Here is a 7,500-nt window from a genome sequence, read left to right as displayed (position 1 = left end):
TGTTCCGTTCCGCCGCACAATGGTGACGGTGACCGCTGCCTGCGGTGGCAACGCTGGGCAGAGTCGATACTCGCCGTGTGGTGGAAGGTAAACATTATGCGGTACATCAGTACTTTCCTAATAGTTCGGTCGTCTCACGGCACTGCTTAGTAAATGATGCAAGGCCACATATAGATGATTTATGCGAATGTCCCTATACGTGCTGTAAGACTGGGCACACAACGTGAATCGCACGTCAGCCACACACTCGAACATGCACCACTCTCGGCCTGCAACGGAGACACACAATACGTAAACATCTGGAATGCGACAATGTCGAGTGCATCCTCTCTGCCACATTGCACCGTCGACACTATGATAACCAGAGCAGTAGGTCCACCTATAAAAGCACAATACCCCACTCCTCCGACAACTACCATTGCTCAGATAAACCAACACCACCAACACACATCCTACACAGAGGGGCACCAAATATCACCCCCCCGCCCTCGTGTTATACCACATGAAAAATTGCAGAAGTGAGAGACACAGACCCGCCAGCCTCTTGCTACAAGCATCGAACCGACGTGACATATCTGACGGTGACTCAGGCATCCGCGTACTGCCACAACTATCCACCCCCCCCCCCCACTCTCTCTCTGCCCCCTTCCCACACAATACCGAATTTAACCAACTTTATCGCTTAACCTAACTGTGGCTGTACCAGATTATCGCTTAACCTAACTGTGGCTGTACCAGATTATCGCTTAACCTAACTGTGGCTGTACCAGATTATCGCTTAACCTAACTGTGGCTGTACCAGATTATCGCTTAACCTAACTGTGGCTGTACCAGATTATCGCTTAACCTAACTGTGGCTGTACCAGATTATCGCTTAACCTAACTGTGGCTGTACCAGATTATCGCTTAACCTAACTGTGGCTGTACCAGATTATCGCTTAACCTAACTGTGGCTGTACCAGATTATCGCTTAACCTAACTGTGGCTGTACCAGATTATCGCTTAACCTAACTGTGGCTGTACCAGATTATCGCTTAACCTAACTGTGGCTGTACCAGATTATCGCTTAACCTAACTGTGGCTGTACCAGATTATCGCTTAACCTAACTGTGGCTGTACCAGATTATCGCTTAACCTAACTGTGGCTGTACCAGATTATCGCTTAACCTAACTGTGGCTGTACCAGATTATCGCTTAACCTAACTGTGGTTGTACCAGATTATCCCTTAACCTAACTCAATTTGTCCCTTAACCTAACTCAATTTGTCCCTTAACCTAACTCAATTTGTCCCTTAACCTAACTCAATTTGTCCCTTAACCTAACTCAATTTGTCCCTTAACCTAACTCAATTTGTCCCTTAACCTAACTCAATTTGTCCCTTAACCTAACTCAATTTGTCCCTTAACCTAACTCAATTTGTCCCTTAACCTAACTCAATTTGTCCCTTAACCTAACTCAATTTGTCCCTTAACCTAACTCAATTTGTCCCTTAACCTAACTCAATTTGTCCCTTAACCTAACTCAATTTGTCCCTTAACCTAACTCAATTTGTCCCTTAACCTAACCCACGTTGTCCCTTAACCTAACCCACGTTGTCCCTTAACCTAACCCACGTTGTCCCTTAACCTAACCCACGTTGTCCCTTAACCTAACCCACGTTGTCCCTTAACCTAACCCACGTTGTCCCTTAACGTAACCCACGTTGTCCCTTAACGTAACCCACGTTGTCCCTTAACGTAACCCACGTTGTCCCTTAACGTAACCCACGTTGTCCCTTAACGTAACCCACGTTGTCCCTTAACCTAACCCACGTTGTCCCTTAACCTAACCCACGTTGTCCCTTAACCTAACCCACGTTGTCCCTTAACCTAACCCACGTTGTCCCTTAACCTAACCCACGTTGTCCCTTAACCTAACCCACGTTGTCCCTTAACCTAACCCACGTTGTCCCTTAACCTAACCCACGTTGTCCCTTAACCTAACCCACGTTGTCCCTTAACCTAACCCACGTTGTCCCTTAACCTAACCCACGTTGTCCCTTAACCTAACCCACGTTGTCCCTTAACCTAACCCACGTTGTCCCTTAACCTAACCCACGTTGTCCCTTAACCTAACCCACGTTGTCCCTTAACCTAACCCACGTTGTCCCTTAACCTAACCCACGTTGTCCCTTAACCTAACCCACGTTGTCCCTTAACGTAACCCACGTTGTCCCTTAACGTAACCCACGTTGTCCCTTAACGTAACCCACGTTGTCCCTTAACGTAACCCACGTTGTCCCTTAACGTAACCCACGTTGTCCCTTAACGTAACCCACGTTGTCCCTTAACCTAACCCACGTTGTCCCTTAACCTAACCCACGTTGTCCCTTAACCTAACCCACGTTGTCCCTTAACCTAACCCACGTTGTCCCTTAACCTAACCCACGTTGTCCCTTAACCTAACCCACGTTGTCCCTTAACCTAACCCACGTTGTCCCTTAACCTAACCCACGTTGTCCCTTAACCTAACCCACGTTGTCCCTTAACCTAACCCACGTTGTCCCTTAACCTAACCCACGTTGTCCCTTAACCTAACCCACGTTGTCCCTTAACCTAACCCACGTTGTCCCTTAACCTAACCCACGTTGTCCCTTAACCTAACCCACGTTGTCCCTTAACCTAACCCACGTTGTCCCTTAACCTAACCCACGTTGTCCCTTAACCTAACCCACGTTGTCCCTTAACCTAACCCACGTTGTCCCTTTGCCTAACATAGTTCACTGCTCGGAATCTCTGGTGTCGTTGTTATCCTCATGTAGATGTCTTGCGAGTGTTGCTTACTTTCCACATATTCCCGCTATCCACTGTCAATTGTACTGCAATAGGACTATATCGCCCCCCCCCCCCCCCCTCTGCCCCTCTCTTTGTGTCTCCGTCCTCTCAAGCTGGTCGGTCTGGCGTTTGAGTGTTAAATGAGCCTCGCAGCTGTTCAGTTGCGTTCAGATGTCGACGCCCTCAGTGTACGTCGTGGTATGGTCTGTGTCCATTGTCCGCTGATGTCGTACGCGTAACCCACACGCTGTACCGATCATCGGTAGTTACGTACAGAGTGAAGTAGTGTGATACGTGTGACCGTACGCTGGCTGTGCCCAACGGTGTCGAATCTCAATTTCCATATGTTGTGCTCGATGCTACTTGTCTCGTCTCCCAATAACAGCTAGGTTGCACTGTGGTACGCCGTAGAGGCGTGTGGGAGGAACGTACGAACGCATTGTATGTCACCCTGGGTCGCTGGGGGTGGTGGTGCGGTGAGTCAGGTCAGGTCAGCGTGAGCCGTGTGATGTAGTGACGCGTGTATTCCGACTTTGTCGTATTGCCTCACACAAAGTGCTACCCTGGTGGACCGCGTTCCATATCTGGGACATGCCGCAGATGCCGGTTGACAGTGGATCGCGGAAGGGACATCGCATACGTGCGCGGGCCACCTTCCACGTGTTCTCTTCTGCACATGTCGCAGTGTGTATGTGGTCTGATGTAGCGTGTCGTGACACATGACATCCTGGCATGCAAGAATTGTTGAATTCGCAAATGTAGGTGGACATCTACGTTTACTGCCCAAGATACGCAAATGAACTGGAAATCCGTTGTTGAGCGGTTGTTCACGCTGGAGGTGAATCTGTGATGGCGACGATCGGTACAGCTATTAACCGGTTGTTTCAGCGGTACCCGCCACATCCACACACGTGACTAGGCCCATGTGGGTATGAAGCGATACGCGGCGGTGGCTTGGTGGGACTGTTCCCGGCCGGTGAAGGGGGGCCGCCCGGCGTGTTGGCCGCGCGCTGCGTGGGCGCACGCGCAACAGGCGGCTGGTGGGGGGCGCCGAGTGGCAGGAGCGCCAGCCGACGGGCTCGGCAGGCGGCGCAGCTACGCTGCGGCGCACCCTGCACGCGGCGCCTGGCGGCCAAAGTTGGTTCAGCCGAGCCCGGTGCGAAGCGCGGTGGACATCTGCAGTGTGCTGGTCTGATTGAGGACTGTGTGCGTTGAGGATGCGCCGCCGCCTGGCACTCGGCGCCGCGACGCCGTCTGCTGCTCGGTCGCCCCAGCGGTTCTCGCAGGTGGTTTGTATCGCAGTTGTGCGGACGTGTTGGCGCGTGCGCTGTGCTGGGAGAGTTCGCTTCTGCACCCAAGTGGGGCTTTGCCCTTGTGTGGCGCTGGCGTTGGAGCTGCCGGTCACCATAGGTGGCGCGTGTTGTCTCCCGCCGGCAATGCCACGACAGCACGCTCCCGGGCCTCTGTCGGCAGCGGCAAGCTCAGTTGGGAGCAAGGGTGTTCGCACTAAAACCGTCTACTCGCCTAACTCCGGGCGATTGCGCCTCTCTCGAAACCGACCAAGTACCTAGGACGGCGCTGCGCGCCGCCGGGACCTGAGAGGGTTTCGAGGTGTATCGTGCAGGGGAGCTCGGCCTCCTCCTGTTTGCAGAATAATTGAGCGGACGCTTGCGTGTTCGCGCGGGCCCCCGGGACACACTCCCGGGCGGCCGGCTGCTCAGCTCTAGTTGACGCAGCTCCCTGGTTGATCCTGCCAGTAGTCATATGCTTGTCTCAAAGATTAAGCCATGCATGTCTCAGTACAAGCCGCATTAAGGTGAAACCGCGAATGGCTCATTAAATCAGTTATGGTTCCTTAGATCGTACCCACGTTACTTGGATAACTGTGGTAATTCTAGAGCTAATACATGCAAACAGAGTCCCGACCAGAGATGGAAGGGACGCTTTTATTAGATCAAAACCAATCGGATTGGCTTGTCTGGTCCGTTTGCCTTGGTGACTCTGAATAACTTTGGGCTGATCGCACGGTCCTCGTACCGGCGACGCATCTTTCAAATGTCTGCCTTATCAACTGTCGATGGTAGGTTCTGTGCCTACCATGGTTGTAACGGGTAACGGGGAATCAGGGTTCGATTCCGGAGAGGGAGCCTGAGAAACGGCTACCACATCCAAGGAAGGCAGCAGGCGCGCAAATTACCCACTCCCGGCACGGGGAGGTAGTGACGAAAAATAACGATACGGGACTCATCCGAGGCCCCGTAATCGGAATGAGTACACTTTAAATCCTTTAACGAGTATCTATTGGAGGGCAAGTCTGGTGCCAGCAGCCGCGGTAATTCCAGCTCCAATAGCGTATATTAAAGTTGTTGCGGTTAAAAAGCTCGTAGTTGGATTTGTGTCCCACGCTGTTGGTTCACCGCCCGTCGGTGTTTAACTGGCATGTATCGTGGGACGTCCTGCCGGTGGGGCGAGCCGAAGGGGTGCTTTCGCGTCCCGAGGCGGACCCCGTTTAAATCCTACCAGGGTGCTCTTTGTTGAGTGTCTCGGTGGGCCGGCACGTTTACTTTGAACAAATTAGAGTGCTTAAAGCAGGCAAGCCCGCCTGAATACTGTGTGCATGGAATAATGGAATAGGACCTCGGTTCTATTTTGTTGGTTTTCGGAACCCGAGGTAATGATTAATAGGGACAGGCGGGGGCATTCGTATTGCGACGTTAGAGGTGAAATTCTTGGATCGTCGCAAGACGAACAGAAGCGAAAGCATTTGCCAAGTATGTTTTCATTAATCAAGAACGAAAGTTAGAGGTTCGAAGGCGATCAGATACCGCCCTAGTTCTAACCATAAACGATGCCAGCCAGCGATCCGCCGCAGTTCCTCCGATGACTCGGCGGGCAGCCTCCGGGAAACCAAAGCTTTTGGGTTCCGGGGGAAGTATGGTTGCAAAGCTGAAACTTAAAGGAATTGACGGAAGGGCACCACCAGGAGTGGAGCCTGCGGCTTAATTTGACTCAACACGGGAAACCTCACCAGGCCCGGACACCGGAAGGATTGACAGATTGATAGCTCTTTCTTGATTCGGTGGGTGGTGGTGCATGGCCGTTCTTAGTTGGTGGAGCGATTTGTCTGGTTAATTCCGATAACGAACGAGACTCTAGCCTGCTAACTAGTCGCGTGACATCCTTCGTGCTGTCAGCGATTACTTTTCTTCTTAGAGGGACAGGCGGCTTCTAGCCGCACGAGATTGAGCAATAACAGGTCTGTGATGCCCTTAGATGTTCTGGGCCGCACGCGCGCTACACTGAAGGAATCAGCGTGTCTTCCTAGGCCGAAAGGTCGGGGTAACCCGCTGAACCTCCTTCGTGCTAGGGATTGGGGCTTGCAATTGTTCCCCATGAACGAGGAATTCCCAGTAAGCGCGAGTCATAAGCTCGCGTTGATTACGTCCCTGCCCTTTGTACACACCGCCCGTCGCTACTACCGATTGAATGATTTAGTGAGGTCTTCGGACTGGTACGCGGCATCGACTCTGTCGTTGCCGATGCTACCGGAAAGATGACCAAACTTGATCATTTAGAGGAAGTAAAAGTCGTAACAAGGTTTCCGTAGGTGAACCTGCGGAAGGATCATTACCGACTAGACTGCATGTCTTTCGATGTGCGTGTCGTGTCGTGTCGCGCAACACGCTACCTGTACGGCAGTGGCCGTGCGCCGCGTGCGGAACCACGCGTGCCTCTCAAAACTAGCGGAAGTGTTGTTGTTGTTGTGTGGTACGAGCGCTGAAGCTCTGGAGCGGCTGGCCTGCGGTACCTGGCGCCTGGCGCCGGTTTTGAATGACGTTCGCCCGAGTGCCTGTCCGCCCCGGTGTGGAGCCGTACGACGCCCATCGGCTGTGAGGCCGTTGGACACAAAAAAATAGTGGAACAGGGGCCGTCAGACGCCTCAGTCCCGCAAATGCTGCTGTCTTGAAAGAGACAGTGGGAGCCTGAAAAGGAAAAGATCACCCAGGACGGTGGATCACTCGGCTCGTGGGTCGATGAAGAACGCAGCAAATTGCGCGTCGACATGTGAACTGCAGGACACATGAACATCGACGTTTCGAACGCACATTGCGGTCCATGGATTCCGTTCCCGGGCCACGTCTGGCTGAGGGTCGGCTACGTATACTGAAGCGCGCGGCGTTTGTCCCGCTTCGGAGACGTGGGAGTGTCGTGGTCGCCTGTGTGGCCGGCCGCGTCTCCTTAAACGTGCGATGCGCGCCCGTCGCCTGGCGGTTCGCATACCGGTACTTTCTCGGTAGCGTGCACAGCCGGCTGGCGGTGTGGCGTGCGACACCTCGTACAACGACCTCAGAGCAGGCGAGACTACCCGCTGAATTTAAGCATATTACTAAGCGGAGGAAAAGAAACTAACAAGGATTCCCCCAGTAGCGGCGAGCGAACAGGGAAGAGTCCAGCACCGAACCCCGCAGGCTGCCGCCTGTCGTGGCATGTGGTGTTTGGGAGGGTCCACTACCCCGACGCCTCGCGCCGAGCCCAAGTCCAACTTGAATGAGGCCACGGCCCGTAGAGGGTGCCAGGCCCGTAGCGGCCGGTGCGAGCGTCGGCGGGACCTCTCCTTCGAGTCGGGTTGCTTGAGAGTGCAGCTCCAAGTGGGTGGTAAACTCCATCTGAGACTAAATATGACCA

The 7,500-nt window shown here is 53.2% G+C and overlaps 3 non-coding genes across 3 annotated transcripts in view; all 3 read left to right on the top strand.

Annotated features, from left to right (window-relative positions):
• Positions 1–4,551: 4,551 nt before the first annotated feature.
• On the top strand, positions 4,552–6,444 carry LOC126327260 (small subunit ribosomal RNA). Its single transcript, XR_007561099.1, has one exon. It is a non-coding gene; the product is annotated as a small subunit ribosomal RNA (ribosomal RNA).
• Positions 6,445–6,813: 369 nt separating this feature from the next.
• LOC126327256 (5.8S ribosomal RNA) lies at positions 6,814–6,968 on the top strand. The gene has a single exon (XR_007561096.1). It is a non-coding gene; the product is annotated as a 5.8S ribosomal RNA (ribosomal RNA).
• A 188-nt stretch (positions 6,969–7,156) lies between these two features.
• The window catches only part of LOC126327273 (large subunit ribosomal RNA), a 4,222-nt gene continuing 3,878 nt past the window's right edge, over positions 7,157–7,500 (top strand). The window contains exon 1 of the ribosomal RNA XR_007561112.1: positions 7,157–7,500. This exon is cut by the window's right edge and continues 3,878 nt beyond it. This is a non-coding gene — a ribosomal RNA (large subunit ribosomal RNA).

Source organism: Schistocerca gregaria, unplaced genomic scaffold (assembly GCF_023897955.1).
Source record: "Schistocerca gregaria isolate iqSchGreg1 unplaced genomic scaffold, iqSchGreg1.2 ptg001038l, whole genome shotgun sequence".
In the NCBI taxonomy this organism is placed as follows: domain Eukaryota; kingdom Metazoa; phylum Arthropoda; class Insecta; order Orthoptera; family Acrididae; genus Schistocerca; species Schistocerca gregaria.
The sequence above is the reverse complement of the archived record's forward strand: the minus strand, read 5'-3'. Positions and strand labels throughout refer to the sequence as shown.